Raw genomic sequence first — 21,709 nt, 5'->3', positions numbered from 1 at the left:
AATTGGAATTGTACTTGCTTCAGAGTGTGATAATGAATATGCATAAAAGAGATAAATGTTTTTGTGACTCTAAATCAGAGAGGTCTATGTAATCTTATCAAAATACACCAGTGTGCAAGTGAGGAACATTTCCTCAGTTACTCACTGCTCTAGTCTGCTGCGATGGGGAACCCAATTTTCAAAATCAACACTACGTAAAACATGACTGATTCACTCAATATGAGTAATTGATAGTGAATATCAAGTGTTTTATATTTTAAATTTGCATGTTAAGAAGAAGGTTTATAAGTGCATATTTATATGCATTTCTGAGCAAGATCTTAGTGAGAAAGTGAATATTACAAAAGTCCATTCATCCCTATGTTCCCAATGAATTTAGAAATGTCCACTTAACCCTGTGTTTTGTCTCTAACTAGGGTGTTTTGTAAGAACACATGATTATCTTCTTGATATTTATTCTATAAATTTGGGGAGTTCCTTGCCCTCAATGTTAAATACTTTTAATAAATATATATGGTTCCATTATTGATTTACTTATCCACATTCCTTACAATCTTGTTATCTGAAGAGAAGCATAATAGTGAAGGATATAGTGGCACCTTTATGTCACATTCATCATAACTTCCCTATATTGTGCCCACAGCAGGCATTACTAATCAATAACAGAACTCTTAGTCTCAGAATCCTTCACAACCCAGTATTTCAAGCAGCCACTACCAATCTCTATGTTTGGCTAGATTTTCTTTCCTGTATGTTTCCAGTTAGCACTGGCCAGAAGAGAAATTCTTGAGGACAGACATGAAGCAGCAGCCATTTTGTTGACACATAACAGCCACTGTCACTCATCTGCTTACTTACCTTTCTGATTGCTCTACCTTGCCTGGGATCCTCTGTGACCAAAGTCCCTGGCTTCTGAAGGATAGCCTCATCACAAGTTCACAGGTGACAAGACCTGATACAGGTTTTCACACCATTCTTCCGCTTGTGCCTGTGGTTTCCTGCTTGATCTTACATTCCTTCCTTCTATGCCCATCTACCTGTTCTGTGACTATAGACTCCAGAACTGAACACAAAGACAACACAAAGACCCACAGTTAAACCAGACCCACAACTTCAAGATCAAGCCCTTATAACAAATCCATATATATCCGAGTGATTCTGCTTCTGGGATTGAACAGTGAATGACTTAGGAATTAACATCACATGTCATAATTTCTAAGATTCTTTCCAGATTTCCCCCCTTACATATGGGGGGTCCAAACAGCAGAATGGTTGGGGGCCCAAACTTTGTAGTGTAGGTTACCACAAATCTTAACTCATGTGTTTTTAGACAAGTTTTCAACCTCATTGAACTTAAGATTTCTTGTCTGTAACAGAGAAATAATATTTACCCCCTCATAAGATTATGATGATTTAAGAAAATTATGTTTATAGAAGGCTTAACACAGTGCTTGGTACTCAATAAATGGTACTTTAAGAAACTGTAAGTATAGATTTTCAATCTTACTACATTTTGAATTGACAGAGGTTGCTAAAATAATAATTCTAAAATCTTCTTTAATGACTCAGTTGTGAATTAGCCACCTAAAAGAAGGAAAAAAATAATAATTTTAGTGACAAAAAAGTAAATTGCTTACACTTCCATTTTTTCTTTAAGCTCTAATTTGATTTTTTATTTATAGTCCATTATTTAATATGCATTAGCTGCTTTGAATTCTGAAACAAAATACTTATCTGTAGATTAGTTCTTTCTTATGCTGTCCTAAGTCTGTGTATGACAACAGCGTACACTGGAAAGCACACCCAGGCGACTCCAAAGTCTGGATTCAGCTTGACTTCCCTGCTTCTGGCACATGACTTGAGCAAATATCATAGCATTGCTAAAATCTGCTTTCCTATCCATGAAATGAAGGTCACATCTTCCTATGGACTCGAAGGGTTGTTGTTGTGAAGTTAAATGTGAGACAGCTTTGGTATGTCCGAGTGCTGTAAACGTAGGATGGTGTCATGACTACTGCACACGTTCTTGTGAAAGTCCAATGTGAATCGTTCTGTCTCTGTTCAGCCAAATAGTAGCACTATTTATTTCCACATCATGGAGATGACTTGGGAAGCATAAAGTCCAAAGGGAAACTAGTCTTGTTCTTATTCCCCAAAATGAGAGTAATGTAACATATTTTGTTTATTAATTATTTAACCATTTGGAATATGTGGGGAGGAAAAAAACCAAATTTCTCCATTATACTTATTTTAAATCATAGATGATTATTTTGAATAAACGAATAATTGAAGGCTAGCACTAAAAAATAAACTTAACTATTCATTTATTAAATGCTTAGAATGGTTGAAATACATAGCTAGATGTGGTAGGAGCACCAAAAATGAATTCAGTAGAATCTATGTCCCTAAAGAGGAAGACACCTCATAGGGAGAATCAGTCATGTCACATGTACAAATAAATATAATTCACAATAGAAAATGAATGTCAGCATCCAGAGGAAACCCCAGTTTAGACAATCACATCTTTTCTTTCTCACAAAGGGCATTTTTATATGATTTCATACTTTTGCTACCACATTTACTGAAATTGAACTAGCATGTTTCAAATGAACTCCACATAAGGCAATTAGGCTGAGGCTTGATATCATGATTAAAAGAATAAAAATAGCAAACAAACAAAAATATAGCTCTGTCACATGCACTCGTTAGAAAGGCTGTTATGAAGGCTGGGAGGAGATGATATATTTAAACAAATGTATTTCTTGATCTTACTTGTGTAGAGAAAAAAGTCACTTTTGATAAGCGAGCCATTTATATGGTGCGTTGGATAATGTAAGGAAAGGGGATTTTCCTAGAACAGTCAGGAATACTTTGGAGAGGAAGTCTACACTGGTAGTGAGAAATAAGAAGCTTTAGTGGAAAAAAATGGCTCAGGTAATTCTTCATGTTCCTAGATAAAACATAGCTAGATATGACTTCCAACTCAGATGGGTCTCAATTTACTGTCTGGACACACAAGGAGTCATCTCTTCCAGACCTTTCCAATACCCCCTCACAATCCTTGGAATACTTTCTTATAAATTAAGATTCATTTTATTTCTTTTAATTACATCTTTTGATTTATTATTGCTGTTATAGAGGATCATTATTTATGTTAGTTTATCGATTTTATGAAGTATTTTAGTCTCGATAATTTGTCAATTCTCATAAATTTTAAAATTTTATGTTCAGATTTGTGAAATATAACACACATTCAAAGGCGAGTAAAGCATAAATGTCCAGTTCAATGAAAAACTAAAATAAATAACTGTAAAACTATCACACAAGTAAGAAAAAATATTGCCAGTATTTTAGAAACTCTTCATATGTGATTCTCCAGAATTTTCTTTAAAAAAAAAAGAAAAAAACATAGGGCACCTGGGTGTCTCAGTTGGTTAAGCGGCTGCCTTCAGCTTGGGTCATGATCCCAGGGTCCTGGGATTGAGCCCCACATGGGACTCCTTGCTCAGCGGGGAGCTTGTTTCTACCTCTGCCTGCCCTCCTTCTGCTTGTGCTTGCTCTCTCCCCGCCCCTCTCTCTGTGTCAAATAAATAAATAAAATCTTTTCAAAATTTTAAAAAATAAAAAAAGAAAGATAAATGAAAGAAAAAAAGAAAAGTTGTTCTTAACAAAAATTTTGTTTTTTTCCTTTCCCCTTATTTTATCAATTTTTCTTGCTTTGCTCAGCTGCATAGAACCCAGAGTATTATAGTGACTAGCAATTTGGATTACTCAAACAGTGCCATATTTCAGTGTTATGAAACCCAACTAGAAATTTTGAGATACTAGATTTCCCCAGACAGGAACTGGCTATTTGCATCTCTCCCATGATTACAGAATTCCTTTTAGTACCTTGGGTTAGTAGTAATCTATTTCTAATTCATCTCAGTATCAATTGTCTTCATGTATTCATTATATCACTGTCATGCTTTTATTCAATAAATGTTAATTTAGCAACTAATAAATGGACTAATTCATCAAAATGCTTATGATATAGCTGGAGAGATAAAACATATATACATAAAACTTAAACAATTTTTATTTAATATTCAACAATAGTATAATAATTAAATAATAATGTAGGCAATAAATGCTTTAAGTTTTCTGGTGAGGTGATATGTGGAAAAAGAGCTGATTTACCTTTAAACTGGAACTGTTCTATCTTTATCTCTGGGGACCCTTGGATGTTTCACTGGTTTTACTTTTGGCCAAGATAGTGGCAGTGGTATTTAAGATGTGCTGCTAAAGACCCAAACCCTCCCCAGTGACCTCGAGAGTCAATTTCTTTACTGCTGCGTTGCAACTGACCTAACCAGTTTGATAACCTGGCTTGACTACGTAAGGAGCCACTGAGAGCTTTTTGGTAGGGTTTCTACCAAAGATTCCTTGCACAGATCTCCTGGTTCAAGCAAGAGATTCAGTCAGTCCATGGTGCTCAGAGAAAGGGCCTTGTGATGTCTCTGGGGTCTCACTGATGCTTGCCTGCATTCTCTTTCTCCTGGTGTCCTGCATCCTTTACCTTTATTTTATTTTTTTATTGAAGTATAATTACATATAGTGTTATATTAGTTTCAGGTGTACAACATAATGATTCAACAATTTTATACATTACTCAGTGTTTATCATGGTAAGTGTAGTCACCATCAGTCACCAATGTTAATTACAATCTTAATTTACTTTATTTCCTATACTTTGCTTTTTATCTCCATGGCTTATTTATTTTGTACCTGAAAGTTTGTACCTCTTACCTTTTGATTCCTTTATCTTTAAATAAAAACCTTGTGTGAGTACACTCTGTGGAGTCCAGCGGTGAGTTCTTTTCAAAATACCCAAACTGGGGAATGCCATACTGTTAGCGGAATACCACACAGTTAGTGACCCAGACGGGACATTTGAAATGAAAGCCCCCCCCCCCCAACTCTAATTTAGATCATAAAGGCTAAAGCATTGTTTAGGAGAAAGAAAGATGAGATACTAGATTGGTGAGGGGGATGAAAACATTGTTTCTAGGTGGTTTCTCCCTGCCCATTCTAGGCTGAGTTCACAGAATCACTCCTTTCACTGATAGGCAGAAAAGCATTTGTAGGCCTGGGGCCAGGGGGAAAAGCAAAGGAGATTCAAACTGAGGGAAATTCAGCCAAGAATTGGAGCCTTGCTGCTCCTATCTATTCTAGGTAAAGTGACCAAGAGCACATTGAAACTGCTAGCACCACCCTTTAGGGGCTGTGACTGTCTGTAAGGGGGGAGGAATGGAGTATCTGGGAGGAGTTTGGGTAAATATTTGCTTTGATTGTAATTTAGTCAATTATAGGGTTAAGCTACCTTTTAGATCCATTTTGCAACTCTTCTGGGAATTGCTTTGAAATGGAAATTGAGTTTGGGGAATTAGAGGTGATATTATGTGCAGTTGTATTCAGGATCCTAACCTGGCTTGTAGCTTTCACAGAGATGTGTTTAGAAGGGCAAACTCCCTTCTGTTAAGCTGTATAATGGCAAGAGTGTGTTATACAAGCCCTGGAGAGGGGAATTACCCATCTCCTCTCTTGGATAGTAAATGGAATACTCCAAGGCTACTGAAATGCTGGGAATGCTAGCATCTTTGGATTGGTTGTATGATGATGCATAACCTAACACTGTGATTCTGAGTCAGGTGATGGTTAATGCTGAGATGAAAGAGTTACAAGTCTGTGGACATCTCGGTGCCTACCTTGTTGGGGGGGGTGCAAGATAATTTGATCCCCCAGATCTCCTTGCTCAGCTCTTCTGAATGGGGTTTAATGACAGGGGGAAACTAGGATTATTCAGAAGAAATGGGGCAAGAAGGATACAAGAGATTGGGAAAAACCTTGGGACAATTGAACCAGGCAGAAACGTTTTATGGTTGATTAAAAATGGCATGAAAGGGGGGGAGATAATTGGAGTAGTCATTAAATGTTAATGAATCGCTATAAAAGATTATAAACACTCCAGCACCAGCTCCTCAGATTGTAAAATGATTAAGACAGATTCAATCAATCTACCCTAGTTTTGGCAGATTAAAAATCTGAGTATTACACAAGAGAAGAGTCCAGAATCTCTTCAGAGCCTTTGCCAATGTAAAAAGTACAAAGCAAAGAGACAATTATGATTGTGAGTGATGGGAAAGCCCAAGTCTCTTAGAGAAAACCCCATTGGGGACCCACAGCCATTTGCATTGTTCTGGGTCAAGAGGCTTATGGGTGATGAAGAAACTTTATTGGGATTGCTAGAGACTGGTACCCAGACGTTATAATGTAGTGTTAATGGGCACTGTGATTACATTAGGGGAATGTGGTGATGTGTGGGTAGAAGGCTAGCAAGTGAAAGTATGGCTCAGAGTGGGGATTTATGGATACAAATTGTGCATGTTTACTGTCTCACTCTTACCAGGATGTATCATTGCAAAGGATGTGATGTATGAGTGGGCTCTTTCCTTATCCAAATCTTTGGGAAAGGGATGTTGTACAAGTCTGCTCCTCCCCTCCATTTTAAGTAGACATGCTAAATAGGAAACCTTTAGAATTACCTGAGCCCCCTCAAGTAGTTAATTTAAAACCATATGAGATACACAGGAGAGCAGTTTTGGCTTTAATTTTGGATCTGTGATAAACAGTGATATTAGTACCCACAAATTTCTTATGTCATAGTTCAATATGGCCTATAAAAAAGCTGATAGATCCTAAAGGTTAACTGTAAATGATAAAAGAGGACTGAACAAGATGGTGATTGTGGAAGTTTCTGCTACTGGCGGGTGTGCTGACTATAGCTTCTGGCAAAAGTCTATTACTGCCACCCTGTGGCAACAGCCAGGATTTTTGGATTAGGACTAATAGATTGGTAATACGATTTGGAAAAGAATCCTCTAGATGACTGGAAAATTAAAGGAACACCCTGCTGGGGTGCTCTGTTATGAAAAACCTGGATTTGAACGGGGGAACTAAAGTGGGACATGCTAATGCACATCAAAAACCTCCTTCCTATTTCTAAGGTGACTTGAACCCAAAAGTGAATGCCCACTTGTACTTGAAGGGTGGACTTTTGGGTAAAGAGATAGTGGCTGTAGACATATGAGCAATGCAACAATGGGCAGGAATAAGAAGTATCTACCTATCTCACTCAGAAATTTGAAATGTGACTAAAAATTTCCTGTCCGTTAACAGGAACATCAGAGACTAAATATAGTCATGGGCCTCATACCAAGGTGATCTAGGCTGACCCATAGCTGGCAGGTAATCCATGGCTCTGTGCTGGGTACCAATAGGCCTTCACTGCAATAGATATGCATTCTGGGTTTGGATTTGCATATCTGATAGCTGAAGCAAAGTATCCTAACACCATAGAGAATATTATTTCAGTTTGGGCTCTTGTTTACATATCACCTAATCAAAGAAACAATTTTATTGCAGGTACACTGCAACATGGACTTAAAAGGATCATATGCAAGAAAGTTCACCTCTACAAAGTAGTGAGCTGACTGAACATGGGAATAAGCAGTAGAAACACTTTCTTACAAAAGTGAGAGTGATAATGGACTGAAGTGATGGCTTCTATGGTTGAATAAGTGTGTGTCAAAAATTTAACAGGCATGAAAGTAAAGGGAATTTTCCATTGGATAGGTTGTTGAGATATTGCAGAAGGTAAGGAAGAGGGGTGAGACATGGAAGCCTACATAAATTTTTCTCTACTTCTAATTTTCTGTTCTTTATCTCTACCCAATTCTGTAGTGCCAGGAGTTGGATTTCATTTAAGAATTTCAGAAAAAAGAATTGTTTAACGTGCCACCATGACAATATCCTTGAATGTCACTGTACAATTTCCTAAGGGGATATTGGGCTGTTGTTTATCCTCACCTTTCTAAGCTGGATCTGTTTCTGATTTTTTGCCCAGTGGATGAGACTCATAAGCTTGTACTTATCCAGTCTTACTCTATTTGACTAAAATGGACAAAGGGTATTGACAAGACTCATTACTGCCACCTATATGGGTTAATTCTCTGCTGAACCTTACATTTGTACTCTGGGGATGGAAGGAGGATTTGAATGAAAGCCAATAATAAATTAAAAGAAGGAAAAGTATTTACTGATCTAAAAGGGGCTGAAAAATGAATAATGGTGAAAAGGAAAGGCTAGAACAAGAGAATGATACTTTCTCTTAGATAGATTTACAGATGCCCCATAAAAGTGAAGATATTATCCTATAGAAATCAACTTTTTTGTTTGAATCTAAAGGTCCCAGGATGTGCTCCAGGGAATTAAAGAAGCATTCAATTGGGTGTCCTTCTATATGATGGTGTCTTGATGACATTAACCACACCCTACCGAGGATAGCTTTTGGGAGGAAACATGCAGGGAAAAAACAAAGATCACTGAGTAATTATTAAACAAAGTGATGATCTTTTGAGGAAGATGCCTAGGTAAAATGAAAACATGCGTTGCATGTTCAATTTGTCATGGTATTATGTGTCCTAACGCATATAATCCATGTTTTTATGGATTGAGGGCAGTCACAAAAATAAAGAATACTTGGCAAACAGATGGTAATGTCAATTCGTGGGCCCTGATGTCCACCAAGTGATAGTGAATTCATCTATTTCTCCTTGCCGATCTAGCAACTTTTGCCTCAAGTAGTTTCACACTCTAATGTTAGGTGCATACATGTTTAGGGTTGTTAAGTCTTCTTGCAGAATTGACCCTTTATCAATCATTATGTAATCTCTCTCTTTATCCCTGATAATCTTCCTTGTTCTGAAGTTTGCTTTGTCTAAATTAATATAGCCACTTCAACTTTCTTTTGATTAGAGTTAGCTGGCATATCTTTCTTTATCCCTTTACTTTCAATCTATTTGAATCCTTATAGTTAAAGTACATTTTTAATAGACAATATAGTTGTTCAGTTTTTTTAAATCTCCTCTGACAATTTTTTTAATTGATCTATCTAGAGCATTCACATTTAAAGTGGTTATTGATATTGCTGTTCCTTTCTTTATGCAGAACCAAATTTCTGAGAATTCAATAATAAATTGCCATGAAATAGGTGGCTTAAACAACATAAATTATTGTCTCTTGATTCTGGAGGCCAGAAGTTTGAAATCAAAGTGTCAGCAAAATTGGTTCCCCCCAGGGGCTGCGAGGGAGAATCAATCCCATGACCTCTCCTAGATTTTGATAGTCTCATGCGTTCTTTGGCTTGTACATGGTATTCTCTTTGTATCTTCACATCACTGTCCCTTTCTGTGTTTAACTCTGTGTCCAAGTTTCCCTTCTTTGTAAAGATGACATTCATATTGGTTTAGGGCCCACCCTAATGATTTTATTTGAACTTGATTATCCCTGAACAGATTCTATTTCCAAATCAACTGACATTCTCAGGTGCTGGGGTTAGGACTTCAACCTATCATTGTGTGGGGGACACAATTCAATTCATAATAGTCTGTCTCCAAGCTCCTAAATGCGTGTCCTCCTTACATGCAAAATCTGTTTGCCCTATTTCAACATCCCAAAAATCTTTATCACTTTAGTGTCAACTCTATCTAAAATCCCATCATCTAAATCACTCAGATCATTATGGGTAGAGCTTGGGGTGTGATTCATTCTGAGGCAAAGTTAATTCCTCTTCACCTGCGAACCTGTGAAACCAGACAAGTTACCTGATTCGAAAATACAGTGGTGGGGCAGACTTAGGATAGACATTCCCATTCTAAGATGAAGAAATAGGAAGGAAAAAGGAAGTCATGGGTCCTAAATAAGTCAGAAAACTAGCAGGGCAAATTCCATTAAATTTAAGTCTTGAGACTAACCCTCTTTGTGTCAACGTTTTGTCTTCTGGGCCTACTGGGGTGGCAGCTCTGGGTGGTGGCTCATCCTTCTCTGCCTGGGAAGTAACCCCACCCTTTGGAACTCATCATGTGGCCCTGACTCTTGGAATGGAGGAGGCTGTAGCCCAGTGCCCTGAGCCTTTGGCCTAATGTCAATGATAGACCTATTGGCCTCTGAACTTCCCGTGAGGTAATTCTTCTGGTTTTTTGAAGGGTTACACATGCTCACAGCTGAATTGCTCTATTCACCTGTTTCCTGCCTATAGAATCCTAGAAGTCTAAAAGTCTTCCTTCATTTTGTCTGATCTCTCTCTCCCTCAGTCCAAGCTGGAAGTATTTCTGCTGACATGGTCAATCCACCTCTTCCAATTCTGGCTAGCAATTCCTTCCTCTTGCATTTTACTATAAGCAGCAAGGAGAAACCAGAGAAACCACACCATGCCTTCAACACTTTGTCAGAAACAGCCTCAACTACATATTTGAGTTCATTTCTTACAAATTCTACTTACTGCCCAACAGGACACAAGTTCTCTGCCACTTTATAAGGATCGCCTTTCCTCCAGTTATGAATAACATGCCCTTCATTTCTGAGATCTCACCAGAAGCATGTTGAACATTCAGGTTTCTACAACAGTCTCATCTTCAAGGCAACTTTGACTTTTTCCATCAAACTCCTGAAAATTCTCCCAGACTCTCGATGCTACCAAATTCCAAAGCCACTTCCACGTTTTTAGATATTTGTCACAGCAGCACCCCACTTAGTGTTAATATGATCTGTATTAGTGTCCTGGACAGCCATAACAAAGTACTCCATACTGGGTGGATTTAACAACAGAAATTTGTCACATAGTTTCAGGGGCTAGAAGTCCAAAATCAAAATGTTGGTAGCTTAGTTCCTTCTGAGAGCTGTTTATTCTATCCCCATATCCCCCAAATCTGAATTATTTCAGCATTACCTCTGAGTCTAAAACCTCATCATCTAAGTCAACCAAATCAGTGATGGATGAGGCTTGAGTCTGTCCCACACCTTTCTCCCAGCTTCTGGTAGCTTCAGGCATTTCTCAGCTTGTAGATGATATTCTCTCTGTGTCTCTACTTTGTCTTGTCTTTAAGCATGTCTGCCTCTGTGTTCAAATCTCCTTCCCCTTTTCAATATGGATTTACATCATGATGACATCATTTTTACTTGATAACATTCATTTTCATATAAGGTTGCTTTCTGTGGTAATGAACATAGGACTTCAATATATACAGACATAAAATGATCTGTATTATTTGCCTCCTCCTTGAATAAGTTATTTTAATATGTCTTAACGGGCATATCTACTTGTGTTGAATTCTCTCAGTTTTTGCTTATCTGAAAGTCTTTGTTTCCTTTACTTTCAAAGAATAACAATTTTAGGTGGTTGTTTTTTTTCCTTCAAACTTTAAATATTTTATCCCATTTTCTTCTTGCTTGCATGGTTTCTGACAAGAAGTGTACTGTAATTCTAATCCTCCCACTCTCCAGCTGTCTTTAATTTTCTATAGTTTGGATATGGTGACCGAAGTGTGTTTTTATTTTTTATTTTTGTTTTTTGTTTTTTTTTGGTATTTATTCTGTTTGGTGTTCTTTGAGCTCCCTGGATCTATATCTGCCATTCATTTTGGAAAGTTCAGGACATTATAACTTTATATATTTCTTCTTTTCTATTCTCACTTTCTTCTGCTATTCTAATTAAAGTTATGCAACATTTTTTTTAAAGATTTTATTTATTTATTTGAGAGAGAGAGAGGTGTGTGCATAAGCAAGGGAGAGGCAGAGGGACAAGCGGGGAGAGTCCGACTTAATCCCAGAACGCTGAGATCACAACTTGAGCCAAAGTCAGACACTTAACCAAATGAATTACCCAGTTGCCCAACACTTACGTAACTTTTGATTAATTAAATATTTATTGAATATCACTGTTATGTCAAATATTATCCTAAGAACTAGAAATATACTTGTGTTCAAAAAAGATTTAAAAAATATTAAACAGATTTTAAACTGTATAGAGCTATGGTCAGTACATTTCTAATTAATTTCACCTTTGTTCATTCAGAAATCGTATACAAGGTTTAACACTTTAAGTATATCTTTTTATAGCTCTATTGAGCTATAATTCATATGACTTACAGTTCACCCCTTTGAAGTATAAAACTCAGTGGCTTTTGGTACACTGACAGAGTTATGCATCCATCATGACAATCAGTTTTAGAATATTTTCATTGCCCCCAAATGAGACCCTACTTGCTTTTAAACATCACTGTTCAATTCTTCTGTCACCCCTCCAGGTGTAGACAACCACTAGCCTGCTTTCTGTCTATATAGATTTGCCTATTCTTGACATTTCCTATAAATGGAATCACAATATGTGTTCCTTTGTGACTGTCTCTTTCACTTAACATAATGTTTTTAAGGTTTATCTATGTTGCAGCAAGTACCAGTACTTTATTTCTTTTTATTGCTGAATAATATTCCATTGTTTGGATATACCACATTTTATTTATCCATTCATCAGTTGATAAACATTGAGTTATTCTTACCTTTTGGTTATTATGAATAAAGCTGCTATGATCATTTGTGTACATGTTCTTATAAGGGCACATGTTTTCAATTCTTTTTCATTGCATTTCATTTCATCTTTTTTGCATATATAGCTAGGAGTAGAATTTCTAGATCATATGGTAAGTCTATTTTAACCTTTTAAGGAATTGCCAGATTGTTTTTTAAAGCAGCTGCACAATATTACATTCACCCTAGCAATGTATGAGTGTTCCAACTTCTCTATACCCTTGCCAACACATTCTTATCCATCTTTTTCATTACAGCCATCTTAGTGGATACAGAGTGTTATCTCATTTCTTGTTCATTTCTCTGATATGTAGTGATGCTGAGCATCTGTTCACATGATTTTTGTCCACTTGTATATCTTTAGAGAAATACTTATCCAGATCTTTTGCCCATTTTTTAATTGGGTTATCTTTTATTATTGAGTTGTAAAATTTTTTTAAAGATTTTATTTATTTATTTGAGAGAGAGAGAGAGGGAACACAAGCTGGAGGAGGGGCAGAGGGAAAGGAACAAACAGACTCCTTGCTGAGCAGGAGCCCAGGATCATGACCTGAGCTGAAGACAGACGCTTAACTGACTGAGCCACACAGGCGCCCAAGTTGTAAAAATTTTTAAAGTATTTTAGCTGTCATGAGTGCAGCTGAGCTGGGAGAAAGAGCATAGCTGCCAGGTGTCAGAGTAGCTATTTAAAACAATAAGCCAAAAATGAAAGAGTTAAACCCTTAATTACTTACTGAGACGGTATAAGCAAGAGGCTAAAATCAGAGAAAGCACTCTCCTTTCCCGTTTTTCTCCATGGTATGATGTGCGAGTTGAGGGGCAGGTGGTTCAGCATGAATGTAGGGTTGTCTCAAGGTTGAGGAGGCCCAAACAAAACTCTCTGGCAGTATTATGAATGGTGGTGGTGGGAAAAGGGAGAGAGGGAAAGACTAGGAGTGTGAAAATACTGGGTAATGGGTTGGAGTAGGGAAAAGTGTGTTACAGGTGTCCTCTTCTCTCCGGAGAAAGAAGTTCTCAGCAGAGGTCTTTGGGAAGATCTGTCCAAGGCCTCAGATAAAATGAGCTAAGAATGAAAGCACTGGGGCTAGGAACATAAATATGCAAAGAGCATTATCTCTTGACCAGCCATAGAGGCTTGAGTCCTTAAGTACAATTCCCTTCAGAAACTGCAATGTACCAGCCATGCACCCAGTCTGGTGTGCGGAGTGCAGCTGTCTACCATGCGGTCTGCCTGACAAATCATGTCACTGCCCATGCTCAGACCTGAGAAACCATGCATAGGTTTTTTACCATGAGTCAGACTCCTTGCTAGATACAAGTCCCTTATCAGATACATGATTTGGAAAACTTTCCTTTCATTATCTGCCTTGTCTTTTCACGTTCTTGATGGTTTGAGAAGTTTTTCTTGATATATCTTTAAGCTCACTGCTTCTTTCCTCAGCCATGTCCAGTCCACTGATGAGACCATGGAAAGCATTCTGGTTTTGATTTCTAGCATTTCCTCTTGATTCTTAGAGTTTCCATCTCTCTGCTTACATTACTCATTTGTTCTTACATCTTGTCCACTTTTTCCATTAGAGAAACATGTTAATCATATTTATTTTAAATCCTCAGTATGATAATTCCAACATCTCTGCCATATCTGAGTCTAATTCTGACTTTCTTTGTCCCTTCCGACTGTTTTTTCTTGCCTTGTAGCATGCTTTGTCATTTTTGTTGAAAGCCTGACATTATGTATTGGAGAACAGGAAGTAAACTAAATAATCCTTTAGTGTGAAGTTTGTGTTAATCTAGGTAGGAGTGGCTTGTGTCTAATGTTTATTGTAGCTGTAGGTGCCAGAGGCTTCAAATGCATCTAATGTTCTTGTTTTTATTTCCCCTGTTGACATTGGACTTTCCTAAATACTACTCCTTAGAGAGAGTCTGTGTCTTGCAAAACTAACAACTGCAATCCACTGTGATTCCACTGCAGCTCTGTTAGTGTAATATTAATCTAAGGTTGGGCAAAAAACCATTCTGTAATCTCATGACTAAATCTTTCTTTTAGTAATCCTGTGTCCTTGAGCTGTGACCTTCAAGGGTGTGTTGGGGGGGTGACACTTTTAACTTTCATTCATAGAATTATTAATCAAAATTGCAAAAGTAGATTCATAGAGCTACAGATGAGTAGCAAAACAGGAGGGAAATGAAATGTTCCAGAGACATTTTGAAATGTTCCAAAGGAGCCTATACTACATAAAAATTTACAGTTAAACTATGGTTACACAACAGATTATATTTAATTCTGCATTTTCTCAATAAGTTCTTCTTTATATTTGCCTTTCTCTTTTCCAAGTTGTCAAGATTTGGCTTTGCACTCAAGAATTTTTTTCTCTTTGTTCAATTTTAGCCTTATGATAACCACCCTGCTCAGATTAATGCCCACGTGAATAGTTATGCTGTTAGCCTTCTCAGGCTTCATCCATTCGATGTAGATGACATATTCCTTTCCCTAAGCCTGGACTACCATGCCAACTCGATGATTGTTGCAGTGTCCCCAAACCACTTTGACCTCATCATCCTTGTGAACAGGCATGGAGCAGACATTGTCCTTCTACTGCAGCTGCTTGAAGAGCTGGCAGACATGATCTTCTTGGGCATATGCAAGAGGGCCCTAAAGCAGTGTTTGTGATTTTTACTGCAGTCCTAGGTCACAAAGGGATTGAATTTCATGATGACTTGGCATCAAATGGGCTTGAAAGTACATGCCTTCACATGTGTTTCTGAGATCCTTCACCCCCTTAGGTGAATCATGAAAGCTACAGAGTGATGAAGTGAGAGAAATGCCCTTATGGCAGGTGGGATTAGGCTCTGGTAAAGTTTTATTTTTCCCTAGAGAGTAGGCCTTTGCTATGGAGAATGTTTTAGGGATATTTTACCATTGTTGCTCTTCCCCTTCTCCTGCTAGAGCCAGGAGGGGATCTTTCTCAACATTTCACCATGAGAATATGGCGGATTTCCTGGAAGTAAAGCCTGGGAAAGTGTGGGGTCCCATAAGACTGTGGCTGCCAAGAGTTTCTCTCCTACAGGCTAGTCCAACTCAGTCTCTGGAAATTTATCAAAATTACACTTAACCATGCCTACAGGTTTATAGTTCCAGTCGTTTCTGTTCTTCAGGTAGGCAGATCTCAGCTGTGACTCTCTGGAGTCACCTTTGTGTCCATATGCAGGTGGTAGTTTTCCCTACAACCTTAGTTCTCTGATAGGTCCAAGAAGAATTGATTTGTAGTTCGTTCAGTTTTTGCTTGTTATAAAGATGGGAGTGTTGACTTCTAAGCTCTTTACATGTCAGAGATGCTGGAAGACATATCTTAGAGCACAGACTACTAGAATGTATCCCTTACCCTCAGTTTCCAAGTGGATGCATCATCTTCTTTCAAGAGAAAGCATGTCCTCTCAGGACAGTCATCACAAGATGACTGCTTGTGGTATTTTATGTCACCACAGGTACTATGTGATGCAGTTAAGAACTTGATTCTGAAACCAAAATATGAGAGTTTGAATTCTGGCTCTACTTCTTTTCCAAGTGTGCTACTTTGCTGTTCTTTAGTTTCTTCATCTAAAGAAATGAGGCCCAAAATAGTAACTTTCTCTCAAAGAAAGGATTAATTGTGCTAATACATACAAACATCTTAGAGTGGTGCTTGGCACAAAATAAGTACTTAATAAATATTGGCTATTATTAAATTTCCCCAGAGTTCCTCTGTTTCTCTATTGGTGTGAGAGAGTAGGAATGTTTTTAAGACAATGTATCCACCGTCACTTTAGAATTTAAAGACCAGGCTCAGATTGGCATCAGAACTGATAGAAATCAGCAGGCAGCTTCAAGTCATGAGGCCAGGCTATAGCAAAGAGTTTTCTAATTGAGAGACACGCCTTTGTCCCTGACGACACAGGGCAGAAGTCCAACAGCTTTGTTTTATTTTGTTGAAATCATTGTGTGTTTGAAGAATTGTCCTCATGGATAGTTTATGGATTCTGGAAAACTTCCTACAAAAGCAAGACTCTTTGATCTATAAGTGTTTGCTTTTCATCTAAAAAAAAAAAGAAAGAAAAAACAAAACAAAATAAAAAACCAAAAAATAAACCCAACAACAACAACAGAAAACTACCACTAACAACAAATAAACCCAATATAAAATATAAAACTCTAAAATAAAAGTTTTTGAGGAGCTTTAAGGGCCTGTCCTTCTCCCTAGAAAGAACCTCACTGTTACAATATATGTGATTGTATAGCCATAACTGAGGATGTGAACCACGTCCTTCAACAGAAATGGAGATGTTCATATAAAGGCGGGTAGGTGGGGTTCTTCTTGGAGCTGATTGTTTAATTCCATATTGACTTTTTTCTCCGTGCCAAGAGTGGCTAATGCTCACATATTGAGGTTAAAAAAAATTTGTCTTCAAGAATACCCAGTCCTTATTTTACTCCTTTCACCAGTTTCATCCCACCTTTAAGTCTCTCAGCTTTAAGGACCTTCAACGGCAAACATTAATAAGTGCCCATAGTTGCATGCAAATATGTGGGAAATTATGAGAAATATCAAGCATGGTTCTGGCCCCCTGCAGATTGACAGTCCAGTGTTGTATGCTGCTCTTTGCAACTTTGACTAGTTCTGCTTTCCTTGAATCTTATCCTGTATTTTCTCTTTATTCACTAAACTACAGACTTTTGAAGGAGGATGTAGAGCTCATTTAACCTCATTCATTTACTTTTTGTGGCAAAGATAATGCTACAGGTCCATCATTTCCACTTATCTTACATCTAGGGAATTCATTTAATATGAATATGATATGAAAATTTATTTGATAACATTCAAAATTGATACAGGTTATCCACTTTGCAGATGTGATGGAGTTCTTATCTGTGGAATGATATAAGCCATGATATGACATAAACCATTTCTAAGTCTAGCTCCTGAATCATCCTACAGGGTCTTCCTTGTTCTCTCTCTCTCTCCCTGTTTTTGGAAACAAAAATGAAAGACTCTAAAATAACAGGGCCATAATATGAAATAGGACTAGTCCCTAAATTACTACCTGAAAGGATGCTATCTCGAGTCATCTGATAAGAAAATTCTCTTTGGATTTTGTGATCAGAAAATATATTTTATTATGTATTAATAATAAATAAAGAGGTTTTGCAGTTGTTTGTTACAGCAGGTGTCATTAAATGATACAAAGAGAATTGAATTTCAGATAATTGAAATAATTGTTCTAGATGACATATCATTTTGTGTCAGGGCTGGAATTAAAAGTTGACCTTGAATTTGATGTCATTTTCTTTTTACTTCTTTCACTGTTCAATCTCAGCTAATTACGAAAAAAGAAAAAATATATCAAAACATATGAAATCAACACTGAACTGTTTAATATAAAGCAATTCCACTTACTGCCTCTCTGCATTAAAAAACAAATACTGAATTTCAAGACATTCAATGCCTTGGGTACTTGCTATTGCTTCTCCCAACAGAATTTCTAAAACTGTGAATTTCAAGAGGTCTGGCTAAACTAAAAGTCCATTTCAGTTCCCAGAGGTCAAATTTTCCTTTGAATTGAAATGATAATCACATGAGCTTGTGAATCCTTAATTCTATTTAACACTCCATCCATGCCAGTGGATGAGTTAGACTATTGAAGGTATCTGACTAAAGGAAATACTTTAGGCCAAAGTAAATTGTCAAAATGAGGCTGAGTTTAGTTTTGTAAGAGAGCAGATTTAAATGTCAGTGGGTTTCTTACCATGAGCTAAGAAAGTAATAAACCATTTGTGCCCCACAGAAGCATTTTAAATGTTGAAGACAAGACAAGGTTTATAACCTATTTTTTTTTCTAAACTACAAGACTAAGTTCAGACCCCATACAAGTTGAGGGTTACTTGAAATCTGAGCTGTTTCACACTGGGTCTGTACAGAGCTTCCAATGCAAAACTCTTTAGTTCAATGGCTCTGACAGTGAATGTTTAGTTACAACCAAATCACAGAGTACGATAGCCTCTATGACCATGCTGTCACCTCAGATGCTCCAGTGAGTGTTTAAAGAATGTCAGTGATAGCAAGAACATTTTCTTCCTCAATTCTCTTTTCAACATGGTCAAATATCTGCATAAAGTGACTCAATCAAATGCAAGTGGAATGTCTGCTGTTATGAAATCTTACATTCTTTCACAGTTAAGGGAAAGAAAGAAAATAAAACATGGGAGGAGGGTATTTTAACTTTTCAAACAAAAAAAAGTTACTTTTTTTCCAACAACTAGGAAGTTGTTGAGAATCTGGTAGCTGTTATGAATTGTATTTCAGTTGTGATTGTTGGATTTTGGATTTTGCATTTTGGGAAACTTTCCATGTTCTTGTTCCTTTTTTTTTTTTTTTAACATTTGCAAAGCAATTGCATGAAATGACTTTTAAAAAATCTTTCCAGAGTTATCTGCCAAAAATCTGAGTAACTTTCCTACATTGTATTCCTATAGGTTTTTCTTCAGAACAGATGAGTTACTCAGGTGCCCTAGGACAGGGCCATATCGTCAAGAAAGCATAGTGTGGCTTTTGGGGTGTGTTAATTTACATTATTTTGGCATTTCTATAAAAAACAAATACACTACCCACCATATTGTTTCCATGTAGTAATTATCTAACAAAAATATGTCTATATAGTATAAGGATAATTACTACAAAACTTTCATCACAGGGAACATTCTAATATGAACCTTAAGGCAGTTATTTTAGAATAAACTATAGAGACTATATACTATTTGTATGGTGTTAATTTATACTTTGATATCATATGTAGTAAATATTGACCTGTGAACAAGATAATTTATATGTTTGACACTCTAAAGAATGTCCTGATTCACTCCTCAGAGGATAGGAGAGATTTTATTGCTGACAATCAGACTGACTTTGGGCTTTGACCTAAAGGGCAATGGCTTTGGCCTATCAACTAAGGAAGCAACCTCATTGGAACGACCAGAAACCCAAAGGAAAGCCACGCCTGTTCTTCAAGGGGAAAACAGATGATAAATGACATGATGCACTTTCTCCCAAAACCATTGTCCTTTTTTCCCTTGAGTAATTTTTCAGATATAGGCGGTCTCCAATTTGTAAGTTCACAAAGTTCACTTGTCAGGAGCACTGTTGAAACAGAACATAATGTCCCATAAAATCCATGTTATTCTGGTGGTTGCTGAAGTTGATGTCTTTTTTTTTTTTCGCTGCCCCAATTCCTCCCTTTTTTTGCTGTTGATAATCCCCCCTTCACTAGCTCCGACCCTGTGGTTCTCATAGAGCACCTCCACACCAGCCCTAGTCAAATGTAATAATTAAGCAAAGGAGTAGACACAATCCAAGTTGGAACCATCATAGTGCCCCAATCCCCAGCCCCCACAAGTCATAGTGACTTAGCCAAGTGGTGGCTGTGTGGTTCAAGCTGAGCTTGGCGAATTGCATTCTGTTCCAGGAATACTTTATTCCAGGAACTGTGGAGTAAAATCTCTATTTTCTCTACTCTGAAGCCATGAGGTTCTGAACCCATTGCTGTTAGAATCGGTATTTCCCACCATGTAAAATCATTGGCTTATAAAAAAGAGTGAAACCAACAGGCCAAGAGAAGCAGAAATGAGAGAGAGAGAGCTGACAATGAGCATCCCTGGTTTTCATCGCCTGAAGGCCAGAATTGCCTTAGTTCTTATTTTCTGAGGCTGGTTGTTTAACTCTTTGAGTATGGAAGCCCCCAGTAGTCTAGAACAAAACAAATATAATAAAACATCTCTCTCTCTTCCCCACTATTCTTTTTCCCCCTTAAGTCTATTTTAATCTGTCTCTTATAATTTGGTGCCCTACGTAAAATGGTTGATGGATTTAGAAATGGATTTTGTCCACAATGCAGGAAACTGGCCATCACTATGAGCCTGGGGACCCTCTCCTTCTTTTTTTCTCTGATCTACTTTCAGCAAGAGTTCAGTGAGATCAGATAACCTAAACAAAAGATTCAGGCCCAGTATTTTGAATTAAATCTCTCCTCTTGCAGTAACCATGATGATAACAGTATGGTGGAAAAAAAGAGAACATACTGATTCTCAGAATTCTTCTAATTTTCTGGGACCCTCAGCCCAAGCAAAGAGCCCAGGCAGACCTCCAATGTTGTGCTGGTTAACTGTTTAGAGTAGCATTTATGAAGGGGACATGTGTAATACTGGCAGTAACTGAAATAGTCAGAGCTTTGATCATCTAAGAATGGCCTTCATGGCATACTCATCCATTCATTTGTACTTTTTATTTGGTTTTGTTTTCTGAAACAGCTGAGTCATTTAACAGTAGGAATAAACTTAAAAAAATACTCCTCAAAATATCAATTATGTTTCCATCATGATGCTGATTGCTAACTCATACTAATTACACTAGTTCATCTCAGATGAAAATATTCTTTATTTCTTGAGAGGCATGAACTCTCCCAGGCTCTGATAATACTTTTTCACATTCTGGAACAATTCATTTGTATGTACTTTTTAATTACAGGTATTTATTTTTTGCGTGTGCTCTACCATCTTAATGACCTTCTGAAAACACACACAAATACACACACGTGTGTACATTTTCCTTTTTAGACATAGTATCTCCACTGCTTCTTGGTATAACCATATTCAAAACTAATACACCTGCCTAAAGTATGTTTGGTGAAAGGCAGGGAGTGGTTAGGAAGAAGAGTACGCTGTTGCACCCATTTTTCCTCCCACACTTTTTCTAATTCTCTATCCCTGGGGAAGGCTATCCTAGTTTATTTGGTGGGTACATTCATTTATTTAATAAACAGTATTGATGTATACATGCTACATTCTAGGAATTCAAAGATTAATAGAGTCCTTGACAATAAGTTCTCAGCCCAGTGGAAAGACTGTCACATAATCAGATATATTTTTTTAAGAGAGGGAGGAGGAGTATTTGCAAGGAAGAGGGAGAGAGAGAATCCCAAGCAGGCTCCATGCCCAGTGCAGAGCCCGATACGGGGCTCAATCTCACAACCCTGAGATCATGACCTGAGCTGAAATCTAAAGTCAGACACTTAACTGACTGAACTACCCAGGTGCCCCAGTCAGATCATTTTAATAGTTACAATAGGCAATTTGAGCGTGCAGAGGAGTGGCACCAGACTCTGCCTTAAGAGATTAAAAGAAGTTATGGTTTAAATGCATCATAGAGGATAAGTAGAAA

The 21,709-nt window shown here is 37.4% G+C and overlaps 1 pseudogene; it reads right to left on the bottom strand.

Moving 5' to 3' along the window:
- Positions 1-14,742: 14,742 nt before the first annotated feature.
- Positions 14,743-15,176, bottom strand: LOC123847773 (ribosomal protein uL24-like; annotated as a pseudogene).
- Between the last annotated feature and the right edge of the window lie 6,533 nt (positions 15,177-21,709).

The sequence above is a fragment of the Mirounga angustirostris genome, unplaced genomic scaffold (genome assembly GCF_029215605.1).
Source record: "Mirounga angustirostris isolate CCGP_5_RB_7025 unplaced genomic scaffold, mMirAng1.0.hap1 SCAF_2, whole genome shotgun sequence".
Taxonomy (NCBI): Eukaryota; Metazoa; Chordata; class Mammalia; order Carnivora; family Phocidae; genus Mirounga; species Mirounga angustirostris.
The sequence above is the reverse complement of the archived record's forward strand: the minus strand, read 5'-3'. Positions and strand labels throughout refer to the sequence as shown.